A 22,459-nucleotide genomic window follows, 5' to 3' on the forward strand; every position below is an offset into this window, starting at 1 on the left:
CCACCTCCCATCAATGCCTAAGGCTTCATTCTATACACAGTTCTCCAACCAGCGTAATAGCCCACTTCCTTGGTGTGGCTGGGTAATTTTAATCAGTCTTTGTGTGTACCACCGAAACCCAACAGCTGTGCACTTGGATGACCTTATTATCATTAGCAGCAAATTGGCTGTTGAGCAGGGAATTTTTCATCAGGAAAGACCACATGATTTCATAAACTTGGGAATGGCCAGGTTCTATTTCTTTTTTCTGACTATAATTTACAACTTAGGAAATGAGCACATTTGGAGTGAAATTCAGACTTTAATGAAGAGGGATATATCTGAAATTTCCTCCTAACACATTTTCCATATTCCTTTATTCTCTTCCAGGGAATAAGAGAATTGTCATCGTTTAGAAAATGTCCCAACGAATGAAGGAGTAGTTTTCCATGAGTTTTACTTTTGGCTTTGAAAGTATCAAAGTTGCCTCCTGGTGGCTATGGAATCAACAATTCTCTGGAGTCTTAGGGAAATAACTCAAATAATTGCCCCTAAAAGGAGATCTTTAGATCCCTATCGTGGAGGATGCACATTTTTTGTGCTAAGAAAAAGTAAAATAACCTGCTGGAGACACGATCAGTCACAAGAGTACGTTCCAAGCAGGTGAGTGGATGTTAATTTTAAACCCCTGGTGCAGCCCAGATGGTACTATTTTATATAAGGCATCCCAGTACTCCATATATTAGAACAGACCTACCATTGTTTTAGCCTCTCAGACTTCTAAATTTTCCTATATTACCTTTAATTTAATATGTAACCAAGCTCTTATCTTTTTTTAAAAAAATACTCCTAATGGAAGAATTCACTCTCTTCCTTCTGTAAGGGTAACTTCTCTAAAGGAGGCAGTAGTTTTATCATAATTAGTCCCTTGATTATTTGATAATTACCAAAAGCTCATTCTCCTCATTATTAGCATCCACGTGGTATGTAGATCAATTTCTTTGTGCTACAGTAGTGCTGCCAAATGGGATGATGACCTTGTAGGCATTAAAGATGATGTGTAGATGTGCAGTTGACCATAGAGAGAATGGCATAGAATGCACAAAGGTCTTTCCCTTCCCGCATGGCCTTGAGGTGATTTCCACATTTGTTATACCAGCCTCAGTTCCCTGTGATGTTTATGGCCTTACCTCTTGTGAGTGTCCCTGGGCAAAGCTGTAAAGGATGTAAAATAAGACTACAGCCTTCTCCTATGGTCCCTGTCTGGTTCTCTTTCTCTTTTTCACCCCCATCTGCCCTACAGTACTGCACTCTATAGCAGCGGTCGCCAACCGGTGGTTCATGGACTGCTGGTGGTCCGTGAGGTCCGAAAGGTTGGCGACCGCTGCTTTAAAGGAACTAGGGCCACCTGAATGGTTCTAAGAGCAGACCTTTGAAGGAGGGTACAGTGGATACTGTGGTGCCCCAGGGCTGCTCTCCAAGGCCAACACCCTCTCTCTCATTTGCTGGGGAAGCCAGCTAAGGAAGGCTTCCAGAAGCATCTCTCACTGCGATAGGCCCTCGGCCTTAGGAAACTACTTCACCTAAGTTTATGCCAACTTCCGGGAGCAGCCAGCAATCAATGACTGGCTAATGCTGAGATACAAAGACCCAGCTCCCGGCCTCCACTGAAACTCCAAAGGGCCATCCCAGCTCTAGAGTCCACATAGGGTTGGCTGAAACCTCATCTGCAACCTCACTGCGCGTCAGCTTCTTTCTCTGCTAAATCCTGATGTCCTTGCCTCTTTACGAGTGTATTTCTTGAGAGCACCCCCAATCCAAAGTAAAATAAAATGAGGTATGAGAGACAGGTAGAACCAAGTGTTTTAGAACAAATTCCAAGAGCAGAGTGAATTTTCAAACAGTTTCAACATTGGAATCTGCCATATATGCTTAAATGAGCTGGTTCCCCAGGGCATCTTCTGGCTGTTCAGAACACTCACCCATGTTTGCTTTAATAAACCTCCACTCTGAGGCCCTACAGCCCAAGCACGCTGGTCATTACTAGTCCTATAGAATGGCATCCTGCAAACACGCTACTGCCCACCATCCCTCTTCAGACTTCCATCTGAAATTCCAAGGCTGCATAGCCCAACTGTACCTTATTGCTACATCCCAACCCTCTGCCTCTCTTGTCACTGTTTTCCATAATCCAAGCCATGACTCAAATCCTTTGGACAGCTGTCAATTCCCTGAGCACTCTGGAAGCTCAGTCCATTGCCAAGAAGTTATCTTAGATTCTCAACTATGCTTGTTGTACATAAAGGTGAAGGGGTGTGTGTTTTTTCTTACAAGTTTGCTTTAAATATAGATATATTTTCCTCCCAAGCACTTGTTTCCTGCCCTCACCAGGAAGGAGAGTCAATATTCTCCTGCCTCCTTCCCATTTTATAGATGAGGAAACAGAAGCACAGAGAAGTGACCAACCTTCTGAGGGCCATATCATCAGAGTGGTAAAGCCAGGATTCAAACTCGGCCAGTGCTCTCAACCAATAGCCCTTTGGCCTTGCCCCATTCCCAGCATCCACCAACATACACTCTGAATGCTGCTGTAACCCAATAATGGAATATCAATACCTCCAACTAATGACCATACATCTGAATTAAAGACCCAAATATGCAACAACTTAATCTCTATTTGAATGGCTGAGAGGAACCTCAAATTCACAGTATTAAAAACAGAGCTTATCTTTGTCCCTACAAATGCTCTTTCTCCTTCTAAACCTCAATAACTAGTGTTATTATCCATTTGAATGAGCAAGCTAGAAACCTCATTGTCATTCTTGATTTTGCCCCAAGCAACTTCTATACCCAGCCAACATTTATTTATTGGTAATGTCTACTTTCTTGTACCTCTTTAATCTTATTTTACTTCAATAGCCTCTATTTAGTCTCAGCCAATACTGAGAATCCATATCTGAGCTGAAAAAGACTCTGAGGCCATGACCAGAGCAATGGAATTAACGTTGTGGTTGATTAGTGATGTTTGCCAGGGGAACAACGGGCAAGTGATGGCACTAGTACTAGGACTTACAGCTTTTTCTTAGCATCCTAACTCGATACTTAATACATGGAGGGCACATAATAAATGATGCCAGCAAAAATCATCGACAATATATTACCATACTGAATTAAACAATACTTTAAAAGGATTACACAGCATGATCAAGTGAATTTATTCCAGGGATGCAAGGATAGTTTAATATCTCCAAATCAATCAGTGTGATATACTACATCAACAAAATAAAGAATAAAAATTATATGATCATCTCAATAGCTGCAGAAAAAGCATTTGACAAAATTTAATATCTATTCATGATAAAAACTCAAACAAAGTTGGTATAGGGGTAAACATACCTCAACATAATAAGGGCCATATGTAACAAACCCACAGCCAACATCATATTCAATGGTTAAAAACTGAAAGCTTTTCCTCTAAGATCAAGCACCGGACAAGGATAACCACTCTTGACACTTTTATTTAACATAGTATTGGAAGTCCTAGCCAGAGCCATTAGGTAAGAGAAATAAATAAAAGGAATCCAGATTAGAAAAGAAGTAAAACTATCACTATTTCCAGATGGCATATTATATATAGAAATCCTAATAAGTCCCTCCCACAAAGAAAACCTGTTAAAACTAATAAATAAATTTAGCAGTTATAGGATATGAAATCAATATACAAAAATCTGTTGTATTTCTACACACTAATAACAAACCATAAGAAAGATAAAGGAAACAATCCCATCTACAATTGTATAAAAAATAATAAAATATATAGGAATAAATTTAACCAGCAAGGTGAAAGATCTATACACTGAAAACTATAAGACAATGATAAAAGAAATTAAAGAAGGCACAAATAAATGGAACCTTACTCTATGCTTAAGAATTGGAAGAATTAATGTTATTTAAATGTCCATAATACCCAAATCAATCTACAGATTCACTGTAATCCTTATTGAATTTCATTTTTCACAAATATAGAACAAACAATCTTAAAATTTGTATAGAGCAACAAAAGACTCCAAATAACCAAAGCAATCTTGAGAAAGAAAAACAAAGCTAGAAACACAATGCTCAGATTTCAAACTATATCCCAAAGTTATAGTAAACAAAAGAGTATGGTTGGGCATTAAAAACAGACACATAGAGCAATGGAACAGTAAAGAGAATGTAGGAATAAACCCTCGTATATATCATCAATTAATTTATGACAAAGCAGCCTGGAATGTGCAATGGGAAAAGTAAAATCTCTTCAATAAACAGTATTGAGAAAAATTGGAATCCACATGCAAAAGAATGAAACTAGACCACTATTTTAAATGATACACAAAAATTAACTCAAAATGGATTAAATACTTAACTGTGAGACCTAACACCATAAAAGTCCTAGAAGAAAACATTGGCAGTAAACTTTTTGACAGTGGTCTTGGTGATGATATTTTGGATTTTATACCAAAAGCAAAGACAACACAAGGAAAAATAAACAAGTGGGACTACATCAAATTAAAATCTTTTGCATAGCAAAGGAAACCATCAACAAAAGGCAACTTACTGAAGAAGAAAACATATTTGCAAACCATATATTTGATAAAAAAATAATATAAAAAGAAACCACATACAACTCAATAGCAAAAAAAACGACACAACACAAACAATTCAATTTTTAAAAAATGGGTTAACGATTTGAAATAGACATTTTTCCAAGAAGACATATAAATAGATGGCCAAAAAGTACATAAAAAGGTCTCAACAGCCCTGGCCAGTATAGTTCAGTTATTTTGAGTATTGTCTTGTACAGCAAAATATGGCGGTTCAATTTCCAGTCAGAATACATATCCGGGTTTGGGGGTTTGATCCCAGCAGGAGGCAACTGATCAACATTGATACTTCTCCCACAAATCTCTCTCTCTCTCTCTCTCTCTCTCTCTCTCTCTCTCTCTCTCTCTCTCTCTCTCTCAAATCAATGAAAGCATGACCTTGGGTGAGGATTAAAAATAAAGGTGTCAACATTACCTATCATCTGGGAAATGCAAATCAAAACCATGAGATATCAGTTCATACTTGTTAGCATGGCTATTATCAAAAAGACAAAAAATAACAAAAGTTGGCAAGAATGTGAAGAAAAGAGAACCCTTTTGCACTGTTGATGGGACTGTCATTGGTGCAGCCACTATGGAAAACAGTATGGAGGTCACTCAAAAACTTTAAAAATAAAACTACCATATGATTTAGCAATTCTACTTCTGGTTATTCATCCAAAGAAAATGAAAACATTAATTTTAAAATATGTATTTGTATATATTTATAAATATGTAAATATTTTTATATTTTATATGTTCATTACAGCATTACTTACAATAGCCAAGACATAGAAACAACATAAATGTCATTAATGGATGAATATATAGAGAAAATATGATATATATTATTTTAGTTCTCAGGCAAAGTAAGCTTTTATACATTAAACTAGAGGCCCAGTGCACAAATTTGTGCACCAGTGGGGTCCCTCTGCCTGGCCTGCGGGATCGGGCCAAAACTAGCTCTCCAACATCCCCCAAGGGGTCCTGGATTGCGAGAGGGCACAGGCCAGGCTGAGGGACCCCACCAGTGCACGACTGAGGCCAGGGAGGGACGCAGGAGGTTGGCCAGCTAGGGAGGGACTGCGGGAGGGCTCCAGGGCATGTTCAGCCCATCTTGCTCAGTCCCGATTGGCCAGACCCAAACAACAAGCTAACCTACCAGAGTGTCTGCCCCCTGGTGGTCAGTGCATGTCATAGTGAGCAGTTGAGTGGTCTTAGCATATCATTAGCATATTACACTTTGATTGGTTGAATGGCCACCTGGACGACCAGACACTTAACATATTAGGCTTTTATTATATAGGATTGTTTGGTGGATATAAAAGGGGTGTTATTTTTATTCTACATCCTTCTTCTCAGTACAATCACTAACTCTCATTTAATTTATAAAGGTTTCAATGGTTTGTTGGGCTGCCTCCCTCAAGATTCAAGTAGCTTACTAATAATAACACAGAGCTGCTGAACCTTAGCATCTATTGGTCTGTAAAACTAAAGACATCTTAACATTTGCAAGACTCCCATCTGCTGCAATTAATTCTGATCTCATGCCCATAGTCTGGGGTTATTAGCAGGAGAGTCAAAAAGTGCTGGCCATTTTGAAGGTGAATCTTTGTTAATGCATTTTGTTGTTGCCAAATAATTAGGAATTAACTTTTACATTTATATAAAAGATTGTGAATGGATAGAAAAATGTGTTTCAGCATTTAGTCAATATTTTGCTGTTCTGGCTTTTCTTTTGTGGTGGAAACCCAACCTGCAAATATAATTCATATATGTCAAATAACATTGAGTGTCCTCAGGTTGTAACTAACTCAGTTGGCATGAAGGGAGCCCGTCAAATATTACCCGTCAGATATTAGAAAGAGAGCACATAAGTGAAGAATTAAATGTATCTAAATCTCTCGCACACCAGAACATGAGTATCATGACTCGCATCAGAAATGAAGTTATGGGATCGTAGGTTTCAGACAAGTTCTTCTACTGAAGTTTCTAGGGCAGTAGCACCAGAAACACTAGGGATGTGGAGCCCAAGGACCATAGGCAAAGGACAAGCAAGGAAGGCATTGGATAGTGTCAGGCCAATGAATATCTATAATAATAAAAGCATAATATGCTAATTAGACTGGACATCCTTTCAGACAAAGCCAGGGCTGCGAGGGAAGCCTGTGTCCTGGGGGCCTGTGGGTGGCCTGGGTCCCGGGTGCCGGAGGGAAGCCGGTGCCAGCAGCCAGGGGAAGGAAGGCCTATTCTTGCGTGAATTTTGTGCATCGGGCCTCTAGTCTATACTTATAAAAGGGTAATGTGCTAATTAGAGGGGATGTCTTCCAGACGATCTTCCAGACGTCCTTCTGCAGAAAGCCGCAGTGGCTGCAAAGGGCCCAGGCTCAGGCCAGCAGTGGCAGCAGCAGTGGGGTAATGGGGGCGGCGCCTTCCCCTGACCCGCCATGTTGCCTTCTGCAGAGGGAGGCCAGACTGCAGCTTAGGCCAGGGGCCAAGGCAGAGGTGGTTAGGGGCTATCAGGCAAGCAGGGGGGCAAGTTAGGGGCGATCAGGCTGGCAGGCAGGCAGAGGGGTTAGGAGTGATCAGGCAGGCAGGCAGAGGTGGTTAGGGATGATGATCAGGTTGGCAGGCAGGCTAGCGGTTAGGAGCCAGCAGTCCTGGATTGCAAGTGGGATGTCCAATCATCAGTTGGACATCCCCTGAAGGGTCCCAGATTGGAGAGGGTGCAGGCCGGGCTGAGGGATGCCCCCCCCCCCCACCCACATGAATCCTGTGCACTGGCCTCTAGTCGCTAGGGAGAGGAAGCCAAGTGTTGCTACATGATGTCATTACCTGGCACCCACAGCAACCATTTCCAGGCTGGGCTGGGCTGTGGGCTGCATTTTGCACCATGGGGTCTTGGCAGTATCAGCTGCGATTTGATAGGCTGTCGCTCTGGGGTGGTAGTGGGGCCTATGTCCCACTTGGGGGAAGCTGAGTGTTGTTTTGTGAGCACCAGGTCTGCATTGCCATTTCTCTGTAAATGGCCAGTGTCATGGCAGCTCCTGAGTTGAGCATCTGCCCCCTGGTGGTCTGTGCACGTCATAGTGACTGGTCAGAAGGTGGGAGGGACACTTAGCATACTAGCCTTTTATATAGAGAGATAATGGTTTGGGGAGTAGGCATTCATGGGTAGGCAGCAAGAGTAGCAGTAACAATCACTGTATGAAGAGTATGACTTGTAATGAAATAAAAATATCAATGAATCACCATTAGCAGTGAACAGGCAGGAGAAACCCATTTAAATTAAATGATATTTCAAAATATCCAGTCTCCCTATCTCAGTAAATGTGAATTCCATTTGCACAGGCCAAAAATCTTGGTATTGTTTTTGGCTCCTCTTCTTCCCACATCTCATGCCCAAACTGTTAGCAAATCCTATTGGTTCTAACTTCAAATATACTCAGAATTAATCCACTGCTCACTGTCTCCCTCAGTACCCACCTCCTTCAAACACTGTTGTCTCTCCTCCAGTCCAGATTCTGCAGTGGCCTCCACACTGATCTCCCTGCTTCTTCCCTTTCCTCCTATTATCTGTTCTCAATGCAGCAATGACCAGAGTCCTTCTGAAATGTTAGCTCGCATTCCCCACTGCTCAAAATCCTCCAAAGGTGCTCCTGTCTCACACAGAGCAAAGCTCTGGATCCTTAAGATGCCCACAAGGTCCTTTGTCCACATTCCCCCCATCTCTCCCCAGTCTAATTATTTCCTGCCATGCTGACCTTGATGATCCTCAGCCACGCCAGTGGCTCCTGCCTTGGTCCTCTGTATTCACCGTGTGTGTTCGTTTGTGCCCTCTAAGAAGCAGATACCAAGGAATTACAAGAGCAAGAAATATATTGAGGGGAAATGTGGTGAAGGATTAATGGGATGGAGGAGAAGATGGAAAGGCCTTGGGCCACAATGCTGATCTGACACGCGTGAGGAAGAGGGGCAGGAAGCTTTCAGACTGCAGTGCAGTCCTAAGGATGCTTCCAGCAAGCAAAGAGGGTGTTTTTGAGCCACAGGTGCCTGCAGGGGTGTCCCCACCTCATGGAATAGTACTGAATTACCACCTTCTCCTGGTTTATTTTTCTCCAGAGAGTTTCTCTCCAACATATATTATAGAATAACCTTTTTTGTTATCTCTCCTCCCACTAGAATGTAAGCTTTATGAAGGCAGAGATTTATCTGTGTGTTTTTTTGTACTGCCATATTCCCAGCTTTTAGAATAATATTAATAATACACAACACATAGAACTTGCTCAATATATAAATGGTGAATAAATGAATCTTAAAAGATATAGGTTAATTTCATCATTGCACATGCATTTAAATTCCCTGCTGATTTTAAAACCTGAACTCCCCATATAATCTTGTTTAATCTTCCTAGCAATAATAAAAAGAAAATCTATTAAAATGCATTCAAATTATAGAGGCTTAATATTAAAACACACACACACACACACACACACACACACACACACACGTGTGTGTGTGTGTGCGTGTGTGTCTAATATGCAAAGTGTCCCCTGGAGAGGTCTACCTATTGAAGTTCGATCGCTATGACATGCGCTGACCACTAGGGGGCGGCACGGAATGAAGGCAGGCCCCAGCTGGCAGCTGGCAGTAGCTAGGGACCCTACCTGTGCACGAATTTCATGCACTGGGCCTCTAGTAATGAAATAAACCACGTAGTCGAGCAGAACCTTTTAACTTCTCCATGCATCTCCATTTACTATCTGAGATTTGCAAACTATCTTAAGAATCCAGACATCTTCATATAGAGTCTTATTTTACTCCTTGATTGGTATATTTTAGTGGTTTCCAAAATTTGGTGTGAAAAACTACTTTTTAGGGTTGTACATATGTCATGTGGTTTGTACTTTTGGGAAATATTATGGATTTTTTTCAAAGGTTATTTTGACATCTTCCATGCAATCTGTGGGGTTGGTTCCTCAGAAGCAGACCCTGAGATGATAATTTATGAGAATTTATGTGAAATCAGATTGTTTTCCCTAGGAAAAAAATGAGTAGGGTCAGAGGAAGTAGGATTGAAGAAAAGGAGGCCAAGCAGAGATTGGATATGAAGCAAACTCCCACCGAGGGCAACTTTGGCCTAATCCTGCAGGGGGTCTGGAATAGTGGAGGTTGGTCCTCAGCGTTGTCCTTAGAGCAGCCAGCCATTGCTGAGGGGCTGTGCCCAAGGCAGCGGTTCTCAACCTGTAGGTCGCGACCCCTTTGGCGGTCGAACAACCCTTTCACAGGGGTCGCCTTAGACTATCCTGCATATCAGATATTTACATTACGATTCATAACAGTAGCAACATTACAGTTATGAAGTAGCAACGAAAATAATTTTATGGTTGGGTCACAACATGAGGAACTGTATTTAAAGGGCCAGAAGGTTGAGAACCGCTGGCCCAAGGAGATGTACATTCCCAGACACTTTCGCTCCAGGAGCACAGCAGCAAAGTAGGCAGCAGCAGCCTGTGGGAAGCCTAGAAAAAGCTGCTGCTGCTGGGTTTTGGAAGTAAAAACAGGGGAGCCAGAGTGCATGAGATGGAGCAAGGACCGGGGATGATGCAGTAATGGAGCAAGGACATATGGGCAGAACACAGGCATTGCCCGCTGCACATGCTGACTACACATGTGTCTCACTGAGTACAGTTCCAGAAGAAGAAGCAAAAAGATATGTTACAATAAAACAAATCAGCAATCAACTTGGAATATGCTTTTCAAGTTCTTAATTTCCCTTGCTATCCATGAGCATTTATTTGTATGTGCAATTGTACTTCTTTAAATCACCTGTAGAATGATCCAAGCATTATGCTTGACACCACAACATCTTGCTGCCCTTTTAAGTAGAGCTGTGTTGCAAGCCATGGAGCTACACTAACTGGTATGCTTCCTTTCCCCTACTCAGTTGTAGTTAAATACTGTCCTCCCATCACTGCGTGTGGTAAGTAACTTCTAAGATCTCAGCCAACCACTTGAGACTATGAAAACTTTTGAACAACTGCTCAACTCTGAGCCAGATGGCAGGGTCAAACATGTTAGCCAGGTCAGGTCAAATTGTGGTGCCATTCTCTGTGCTTAGAATTCTGTTCACAACAGCTTCCTTATGGTAGATGAGAGGATAAACCTGTACTGAACTCTGCAGACCATGAAACAAACTTAGAGGGGGAACAGAATTCAGCAAATGACCTCAGGCATAATAATTACAAAAGGCTTCAGTATTCTTTTTTTTTTTTTTTTTTGTAACTGAGCTAATGAGATTTTCTTGAAATTTCCATTCTGCAATAAAAGCCTATTATTCAACAATTCAGTGAGACATGCCCCAATTCACTGCTCAATAACTGTGTAGATTACCTCATAATAGCCTCTGTTTGGGGGAATACCTGTGGTCTTCTCGAGGCCTATGATAATTTTGCCACTGTTTAACATTACACCACAGAGAAATGAAAACTCACAGTTGTTAAATGCTAAGTACATATGGTAGTAGCTCATTTAATCTCCACAATACTATTGTATTAGATATGCTTATTGTAGGTGATGAACCTAAGGTTCAAGAAATGCAATAATTTGTACAGAGTCACATAAGCTAGCAAATACAGAGTCGGGATTCATACCCAGGGAGGCCCGATTCTTTCCATTCTGCTGATAAAATGGGAAGGATCCCTAGAGCAGGAATTATTCCTAGAAAACAGCACTGCATCCCATCAAGGAATATCCCCCGTCTTAGTCAGTTCAGGCAGCTATAACAAACTACCCTAGATTGGGTGGCTTATAAACAACAGAAATTTAGTTCTTACAGTTTGGGAGGCTTAAAGTCAGAGATCAGAGTGCCAGCATGGTGAGGTCAGGCCCTCCTCTGGGATGATTGCTTGACAGTCCCCATGTGGCAGAAGGGGTGAGGGAGCTCTCTGGGGTCTCTTCTATAGAGGAACTAATCCCATTCCTAAGGATGTACCCTCATGACCTTGTCACCTCCTGCCAATGCCACCACTTTGGGGTTTAGTACTTCAACATATGAATTTTGGAGGAGCCCAAAAATTTATTCCACAACATTCCCTGTTCCCAGGAAAGAGAATTGATGGCATGTACCTGTCTGGATTTCAAAGCTGCTATGGATGACTGACTGCTACATGCCCCCCATTCTTCTCCTTTTGGGATGGAAGTGTCTATTGTGGCTACACTATGCCTTTCTCGCCACTGTATGCTAAGTGTGTGAAGGTATAAATAGTTTGTTTCTGTAGTTCGTGGATCTTCAGATCAAGAAGAATCTGTACTCAAGGAATGAGCTCAAAGATTCATATCCAAGGAGACTCATCCACACCCAGACCAGGTTTCACTAAAGAGATCCTTGACAGCCAATGCTGCAATAGGATGTCATTTGAGAGGGGAAGTCCTTGGAAAAGAGTGAGTATACATATCTTTCATGTGGGAAATATGTAAATAATTTGTGGCCATAAGGTGAATTGTAGTAGATAAACATTGCCATAAATTTTTTGCCGCTACCCTATTGAGTAGTAATCTTCATAACCTTGAATCTGAATGAGCGCTAGTGGCTTTCTTAACCAAATAAATGCATCAGAAGTGGCATTCTGGGTCTTCCAAGACTCAGTTATAAGAAGCCTTGCAGCTTTGACCTCTTAGAATGTTTACCCTGGATAAAGGCAACCATCAAACAAGCAATCTGACAACTCTGACACTGCCTTATTGGTCAAGTGTGAATATAGAAAAGAGTTGAGGGGCTTTTGGAGAGAGAAAGGGAGGGGGGGCGGGGCTGGCTAACCTCCTAGCTGTCTTAGCCCAGCGCCCAAGCACTAGATATGTGACTGAAGAAGCCCTCTTGAACATTCCAGCTCCACTAGACACATCATGTAGAAGAATCAAGGAACCCAGCCTTCAGCTAGAAACAAGACCCTGGGCATATGACCCCAGCTGAGCTATCTCAATCACCTCCTGCCATTCGAGTACCCCAGCTGAGACCCAGCTGTCAAGAGGCAGGGGTAAGCCACCTTCACTGTGTCCAGGCCAAATTCATGATCAACAAAATCTTGAACAGAATAAAATAGTTGTTTTCTGCCACTAAGTTGTGGGGTGGTTTGTCAGACAACAATGGATAAGTGGAACAATACTGCTAAGGACTCCCTAAGGAAAGTGATTGAGTTGCCCATCAGTAACTAGTTGTTTGCAATGGTCATCTTATGAATAATAGTAGTATGTTCATTATCATTTATTATTAGTTTGATCATTAAAGTAATACAGGTTTATAAGAAAATATATAAATACATAAAAAAATAAAATTAAAATAATCATAAATCACCACCAAGAGATACATTTTCCTTTTTAAAGTGTGTATGCATATATTAGCATGACACTATGTATAACCATTATCTATTGTTGCATAAAAGCATACCCAAATTAAAGACTTTCAATAACAACAATTTTATTATTGTTCATAAGTCTGTGGACCCAACTGAGTGATTTTACAGGTAGGTGATGAGTCAGCTGGAGCTGGACATCCCAGGTGATAGGCTGTGAGCAGGCTGGTTGCTTTATGGAGCCAAAGCTGGAATGTCTCTGCTCCACATGGTCTTTCATCCTCAAGGAGCCTAGCCTAGCCTTTTTCACATGGATATCTCAGGATAGCAAAAGTGTGAGGTAACTTCAAGATCTCCTGGAGCCTAGACTAGAACTCTTATGACATCACTTCTGCCACATCCTACAAGTCTAAGAAAGCCGCAAGGCAAGTCAGATTCAAGTGGGAGAGACAGTGACTCCAACTCTTGACAGGAGGAGCAATAGTAAATCAACTTTGCAAAGGTGCATTAGTAGGGGTGGGAGGAATCTGTGGCTATTATTATTAGTGTTGTTGTTGTTATCTACAATACTGTACTTGAACTTTTCTACCCACATTTTAAAAACTGTTATGCTTGGACAATGTAATCAAAACAGTTTGGGTAAATAAATTCTGTTTGTCACCCTCTAAGAAAGATGGTTACTATGTCTCAGGTAGATGAGTTCTTATCTCCATATTGAGAATAGAGTTTGTTTTCCCAAAAGGAAAAAACTTCTTGAAGGAACCAGCAGCAGTCTTCTAAGTGAACGGATCAATTCAATTTCCATTTATCCTGCCCTGAACTGATGGGTAGTTTAACTGCCCTGAGTTAATGCTGCTAAACATCTCTTGGAAGCTCCTAGTCACCACCTTCAGGGCTCTCCCATCCTCTAACCAGATAACTGAGTGATGTAATGAAAGAACAGGGCCCCTATTCTGATTGAGTGTTTATCTCAAAGACTTGTAAGTACTCTAACCTGCAATACAGCAGTCCCTAAGATTTATTTCTGAGAGAAATGGTTGTCTCCATCTTGCTTTGGGCAAAAACATCCCATGAGTTGAGGTTATACACCCTGAATAAGTTAAATCCCAGGAATACATAAAGGTTAAATGAAAAAGTCAAAAATAAGTGGGCGATCCAAGTAAGTAGACCAGTTTGTGAAATACCTGGGAAGTGAGGGTGAGAGCTGCATCCCTGTCCTCAGCCATAATGCGGACTTCTGCTCTCCACAGACACAGCTATTAATCAAATAGGTTATTTTTAGAATATCTTAGAAATTAAAGTGCCCTTCTGGATTGCTATTGTCCTCTCTTAGGTCAATGGCACATGACAAGTGTATTATGAAAAAAAAATCTCCCATGTTTTTGGGTCTTGAAGCACAGAAACTTCTCCCCGGCTAAGGTCCATACTCCATCACCACTCCTTCAGCAAACTTCTTTAAAAAATATACATTTTTATTGATTTCAGAGAGGAAGGGAGAGGAAGAGAGAGACAGAAACATCAATGATGAGAGGGAAACACCAACTGGCCGCCCCCTGCCCGTCCCCCACCAGGGATCAAGCAAACTTCTTGATCAAATGGTTTACTTAAACAGTTTGCATTGTACCCATTTCAATGTGACATGGTCAGATAGCCTTGGTATTAAATGGCAACCGGAGAAAGAAGCAGTTGAGAAAAGGGATTATAGGTATGGTGTCTGGCAGGGACTGATTTGGTTTCAAGCGCAGGCTCAGCTACTTACCACTCACTGTGTGAGCTAGAGCAAGTTAATTCGCCTTTGAGCTTTGTTCCCCATCTGTGGCAGGGCGATAAGTTTGCTAGAGAACTGATTGGGGTAATCCAAGTAAAGCATTTGGCACAGTGTCCGGCACACGGTGAGTACTGAACAACTGTAAGCAGTGGTTGTTGTTAAAGTCAGCCCAATTTGGTGTCACAGGCCTCTGTATCACAGGATGTCAGTGGGACAGTTGACTGTGGCAGAGGCTTTCTACACTGTCAGGAGAGGAGTGTGCTGTGCCTCATTACGCCCAAATAGGACGTGACATGATACACAGTGGAATGGGATCCACGCAGTAGGGAGGTATACTATAATGAGTTGAACTAAATGTGTGAAATGCTAAGCCTCTGTAACTATTGAAATTTTATCCTTCTCTCTGGATGCATATAATACAACTTGAAAACAGCAAAATCGAACAAACCCCAATGCCACTTATTAAAATTCAGAAAAACAAACCAAATGTAGGTATTGTTATGGCTCTGAGGAATCTAGTTAACATCAGAAGTTATTTTTCCTGACCTCAAAATATCCACTTTCCCTCCCAGGCAGAGGAATGCTGTGCTTGCTGCTACTTACCAATGGAGGCTTCACGCACAGATGTCCACAGGCCAAGTTCCCCCTCCCTTCCTCCCCAACCAACCACAAAAGAAAGATAAACTCACTAATCCAGGGTAATTAATAATTCATGTTTACCTACACCCAAAACAGTATGCTGAAAAGTAAACATGGATTTCCATAATTTGGAGGTGCCGTTATTTAATGAATTCTAACTCATTTGTCCTTGCTTCATTCATAACATCTTATGAATATGCACAGCTCTGATCTGGGAAATGTTTCTAGTCAATTGTAACTGTGTCTCTTAGGGATAATTCTCCTGTATTGCTCCTTGATTTTAAAAACGATAATATCTTCTAGGCCCATATCCCTACCCACTGAGAGTCCCAACATCCATCATCTCATTACAACTATGATGTCTTGGAGATTTGAACTGGTATTTGATATCATGGTCCAGTTTGGCTAAATGATATAAATACTCAAATTAAAGGAGAAAGAGGAGATTAGAAGCATGGAAATAGCATAATGAGATTGCTAGTGTGGATGGAAATCCTATAGTACAAGGAGTACAAAGGAGATTTCCAACGTCAGGGAGAAGCCCTGATGCGGCAAAATTGCATAGAAGAAAATAAAGGCACTAAAGGTGAACGACTATCTCCTGCAGGCATTCGGAAAGATGGTGCTTGCAGGAATTCACATGAAACTGCAGTGGAGGCCCCCTCAAGTGCCTCCTCACCAAGCATTTAGTGGATTTCTTTTCAGAGTACCCATCTCTAATTTTATACAATAAATCAATGGGGAAATGGGATTTACTTCACACAATGTACTTCACTAGCAGCTCCCTGGCACATATCTATTCCATAAAAGTAAAGGATGGCCGCCCTCCCTCTGATCCAAACTTCAAGAGGGATGTGGGTCAAACTCCATGAGTTATAATATGGTCAGAAGGTTTAACACTCCTAGAAAACAATCTAGCGCCTTAATGATGACAAATACTTCATCTTGTTTCTCATAAATGCTGAGGCTGGAAATGCTGTCAACCAGCGTGGCAACCCCTAGATAGGGTGCAGAAGCAGGCCTCGTGGTACATGCGTCCAGCACACATTTCATCAACGATGTCCAGCCTACTCAGCAAGTCATTTCTTTGCTCACTGATCTGTATCCTATTTGCCATGTAGACCCAGCAAAACCAACATTTTCAGTGACATGATTGCAAATGTTTCTGTCACGTAGACCCAGTGCAAACAATCTCCAGTTTGGATTTATTTTGGGCAGGCAGAAGTCTGTTCCAGAAGCCCACGAGGATTTCCCTGACTGTCCACACTCAGAGGGTGTCTCTCCTAGAAAACACAGGAGATTTCTGCAACAGCAAAAAACAGCAGCACAGGAGCCTCCCGAGAACCAATGTCACACCTAAAATATTCATGGCTCAGATTCCCAAAGGCTAGTAAAGCAGTGCCTCAGCTAATGACATTCCCCCTGGTACACAATCAAAACCATGGGATCCCAGGCATATGGTAAGAATGCTTCACTCTATTGCGATGTTATTAATATTCAGTGTTTCCCTGTTACTAAGATATATCTTTTAATAAAAACATATAAAACCATGGGAAAAAGTCGTTCCAGCTCATTTTATGGACTGACCTGATCCCACTCCTCATAAATTATGAATGGTTACATCCTGTGGCATTTTAGTTCTGTTCACTTTATAATTGAGTCTGACATTTGGATAGCCCTGGCCCTTCTGCAGTAAGGAATTTTGAATCGCTTAATTATAACCATTATATCTTGAGAGAAAATGTGTACCTGTGATAACTTGCCACTATTAACTGGCCAATCTAAGACAATGAAAGTGAGTGTTTTTGTTTTTTTGTTTTTTCAAAAAAAGAAGAATCACCCTACTTAAAAAGAATCATCTGAAGTTAAAGTACTTTGGGTGGCAAATTACAGAAACCTATTCAGACTGGTTTGAGCAAAATAATGGAAACTAACTGGGAGCATGGAATGGTGTGTCCTGGAGCCCAGATGCAGCAATTCGGCCCCGGCTTAGGGAAGTGGAACCCAGCATTTGCAAGCCAGTGGGAACCGGAATAATCAACCTGGTCATCGCTCGATTTCTCTCTTTCCCACTCTCAGATCATGTGCATTCTTATTTCTGCATCCTACTATGCATCTGCTTCAGTTTTTTTCCTTGCCAATCAGTATTTTCAGTTTCCCCGCTCACAACATGGAAATGACCATCCAGCTCCAGAAAGACCAGTTCCAAATTCAAAAAGAGAGGAACCGGCTGAGCCAGCTTAGATGGGTGTTCACCCCTCCCCTAATCCCTGGGGCTGTTCATCAAGGAAACACGCAAAGTTTAAGTCCAGTTCATTATTAATCCTGAAGTTACTTCAAAGAAAAAAGTCTATGTTTAAGGATAAAGCATGAGGCACATACATACCTAATGGAGTGGCAGAATCTTGAGGCCCGAAAGGACGGAGATCAGCCTATGGGTACTGTGGCTGGTGCACAAACCCCCTAACAGCTCAGCTTTCCTGATGCAAGGCTACTCAAGCGTCCTGTGACTAGATGCCCGCTTTTTAGCAGAGGCTCATTCTAATAGTGGGCAGATTTCATCTTCAGGCAGGACTGACTCCTACACAGAAACTGCCTCCCACAATGTCCATCCATATGCTCAGGTCTGCTTTCTAGAGTTCACAGAAGAGTTCAATTCTAGCTTCCATGTGGCAAACACTGGAAGATGGCTGCCCCATCAAATCTGCTCTTCTCAAGCTCATTTTCACGTTCCCCCGAATATCCCTTTACATGACATTATCCTGTTAGCCCTTTTCTGCACACTGTATGGTTTGTCAAGAACCCTTTACGTGTGGATATAATCATATAAAATTTGTGGAATATCCAAGAAGATGTTGGCTAAGACTCTTACTAATTCTCACCTAGATGCAATATTTCTATTGACGTGGCTAAAAGCTGTGTTAGCTTTTTTAACAATGCACTGTGATGTAGTGTTCAAGAGCCCAGGTTTCCTGGGCCCATATGCCGTCTCCTCCCTGTACTAGGCTTTGGGCAAATATCTCTTTGTGACTCGGTTTCTTTACCTGTAAAGGGAGACTATACATAGTGCCTATTCTAAACAGTTGCTGTGGGAATTATATGATAATATATGTAAAGAGCTAAAAATAGCACCTGGCTCAGTCCATGTTAGGCATGTTATATAAAGGCATCGTCCTTTATATAACTTTCTCAAGTATTTAAATTTCATCTTAATGACTTGATCTCTGAGTTCAGTCTACAGATACCAATGTTGTGTCCTGGTTACCTCACCCAAAAAATGATCCTTCTTAGGCTTGTGTTATCCACAAACCTAATTCATTTTAATATGTATGTAATAAAAATTTGATAATTATGGCCCACATGTCTTCAAGATAATGAAAATGTTGAGTAAGACAGAACCAAGGAGAGAATTTGAGGTATACACAGAGAGTCTTTAAATTACAAAATGCTTTCCTCCCATCTCCTTTGAGGCACTTAATAGCCCTATTTTTCAGATGAAGCTATTAAGATTCAAAATTGTGAAGTTGGGACACAAAAGAATAAGTGATTAAACCAAAACTGAAACCTAGGACTCCTACTACCTCACTATTCTTCATGTACAGTTGATCAAACAGATAAAAATTCATATTAATTTTACTTTCCACATTTAAAAAGATCTTCTTTGTAGAGAATAAAAGATCCCGAGTAAAAATGTCAACTTAGGTCTGAAACAGATCTGTTTTTAAATCTCAGTTCCACTGCTGAGTCACCGAGATGACTTTGAACATGTGACTTACTTTCTCTAAGCCTTGGTTTTCTCATCTGTAGAATGGGTATAATAGTACCTACCCTATAGACTTGCTATGAGATTGAAATAAAGTAGTGTGCATGGAATGCTCACTAGAGTACCTTTGCATCCACTATATGGTAACTATAATAATTCTCATTCTTAATAATATTATCCATGATGGACCTGGGGAGCATTATGCTTAGTGAAATAAGAGAATGGTAAGTATCACATGATCTCACTCATATGTGGAATCTACTGAACAAAATAAACTGATGAACAACACAGATCCAGAGACACAGAAGCATGGAACCTCAGAGGGAAGGTGGGGGAGAGTGAGTGGGTGAGAAGAGATCAACCAAAGAACTTGTATCCATACATGCATAATCCATAGACACAGATGATAGGGTGGTAAAGGCCTGGGGCATGGGGCAGGGGCAGACTAGAAGAGGTCAATAGGGGGAAAAGGGGGACATATGTAATACCTTAAACAATAAAGATTTTAAAACTGATAATAATAATATTATCCATGAAAGATTGCCAAATAGCTTACTAAAGGCAAGAAGTATCACTTCTTTTAGCATTATCCTGATTAAATTACTTGCTTTAAGTAGGAAAAAACAAACAAACTTTGAAAGTCAACTCTTAGAGAAACCTAGGTTTTAGACTACAATATTGCAATTTCCTACAATATTGCAATTTCCGAAGTTATATCACTAGATTCTCCCAAAGTTAAAGAGTAGTGTTCATTCTAAGGGATAGAAGCCTGCTTGCAATTTGTTAATTTCTCCTCACCATTTCTACAATCATGATTTCAAACTAATAAGGCCTAGTCACCACAATTATTACTATTCCTATTATAAACTGTAGTGCAATATGAAAGAATAGTGTGATGGCCAGATTAGGTCATAGTTTTAGACACAAGACTGTTCCATGACCAAGGCTGTACTCTACCTTTAGTCACCCCATGTAAGAGCAACTAATAAAAAATGTATGGATGCTGCAGTTACCATTCCCACAACTTAACTATAACCCCCAAAGTCATGTTCTGACCAACTGTGGGTCCCTGGGACTAACTGGACACCCCAGACGGCAGATGACAAAGGACCCACTGCTCCAGTCTGTTTGGGTCTCAAGAAACGGAAAAATTTCATTAACAGAAACAGCTCACCTGGATACACTGTGAGAACCAAGGATTTCATATTCATCTCCTCAATATTTATTACATAGATTGTGTGTGAGAAAGGACTAAGTCCAGAGTAACATCTTTGGGAGACAATCAAGAGAAAAATAACTACTTTTATTTGCCTATGTGCTCTTATTTCTGCCTTATGTCTGAAAAGTGAATTATCACTTGACAGAAATAAAATTGTAGTAACACAAATATAAATTTAATGTGAGGTTCAAACACAACTTTAATATTTATTTTGTCAAGGGATAAATAGTAGCAGCACATCTGAATAGAAGATGTATTATAAACCAAGCCAAGGACTCAAGAACTAATCCCATTCTAAAGATTTTTATTCAGTGTGGCAGGGAATGAAGCAGTGCCAACAACTGGGCAGGGCGGGCTTCCCTTGCAGGAGGGGAAAAGAGGTCGTTGAGAATGTCATTATTCTACCTCTAGGTATAGCCGATGCCCCAGGGGATCCTTGGAAAAAAGAAAGCTGATTCTATGGGACTCAGCTCTGATGGTGGCTGGGCACAGAGAAATAACAAGAAGGAGGAGGGATTTTATAATTCCAGAGTCTTTTTCAGGTGGCTGCTCTCTGTGGTCAGAATTGAAAGGCAGTCAATCAGTCAGCAGATGGAGACATGGGAAACCTCAGGCATGCAGACCACCAATAGCTAAGGAAGATAGCAGGTGGGTGTGGCAAGGGGTCAGTTCCATAGGAAGCACATTATACCAATGTCCTTGTGTCATAGGCAGGATAAGTATTTAACTATAACAAATGAAACGACAAGATGAGAGAAATAGGATCCTGCCCTGGCTATCGAGAATGAGTGCCTTGGACTGCCTTGGCGTCTACCAGAGCCTCTTACAACAACCAGGTTCCATCGCTGCAAGCCAGTCTCTGTAAGATGTGAAAGTGCCATTCTTTATCTTGGCTTCATGTCTGTTTCTTTCCTGGGAAACAACTTGTTATCTTGTGTGATTTCCCTTCATTTCTCTTTTTTTCATTTCCCCTACTCGGTTCTCCCAAATTGCCTGTTTTCTTCACCATTACATCCCTAGACTCTACAAGAGTGCCTGGCACCCAGCAAGTAAGTGTCCATTAACTATTTGTCAAAGGAATGAGCAAATTCTCTACCCATGGTTCCTATAAAGTAACACCTTGCACCAAGGATGATGTCGTTGCTTCATTTAATGTGTCAGGTTTGTTCAGCACCAGCAGCTCCCGAAGGTGGATCTATGCTCAATGAAAGCATGCTGCTTGGCTCTGCAGCCTGGAGTGGGACCAGCAGGCCCCTGGTGCTCTTATCTTCCACCCCGGTTAGAGCTCCTACCATGAGTGCAACTCTGGTCACACACTAAATTGGAATGGTGGGGAGGGTGGTGGGGGAAAAGCACCTATAATTTTTAATTGCAGATCTGCTTTTGTGTGATTCTGATGGGCAGCCAGGGTTGAGAATCACTGAGCTACCAGCTTCTTGGGAATTGGATTAGCCAATCCCAGCAGCAGATCCTGTTTGAGATGGAAAGAATGACTGAAAGGGGAGGGAATCTCTAGACCAGTGGTTCCCAACCTTCCTAATGCCGTGACCCTTTAATACAGTTCCTCATGTTGTGGTGACCCCCAACCATAAAATTATTTTCATTGCTGCTTCATAACTGTAATTTTGCTACTGTTATGGATCATAATGTAAATATCTGATATGCAGGGTGTATTTAGGCGACCCCTGTGAAAGGGTCGTTCGACCCCCAAACGGGTCGCGACCCACAGGTTGAGAACCGCTGCTCTAGACCATACCCTGCCCTGAGACCCAGACCAGTCCATCTGGCCATAGAACCAGGGGCTTTCTGTATCCCCAACAGTAATAGAATCCTCTGCTCTGCCTCTGTACCACACATGTGCCCTCTGTTCTCCACAATAATCACTAATTCCTAATTGCAAAGCTGTGGATTTCTTATTGCAAACTGGGAATAAGAAAAGAGCATTTATTCAGAAATTCTTGACTTGTGGTAAACCAGATGTAAACCTCAAGAAGAATTAATCTCATGTGTGCAGTGAAAATTTTTATACAATCCCACAAAATGTCCAAGAAAAGTAAATAATGAGTGTCTAATTTCCCTCTGTATAATTTGGCTAATTATACAACTCCCAGACTACAA

Source organism: Myotis myotis, unplaced genomic scaffold, assembly GCF_014108235.1.
Source record: "Myotis myotis isolate mMyoMyo1 unplaced genomic scaffold, mMyoMyo1.p scaffold_m19_p_13, whole genome shotgun sequence".
NCBI lineage: Eukaryota > Metazoa > Chordata > Mammalia > Chiroptera > Vespertilionidae > Myotis > Myotis myotis.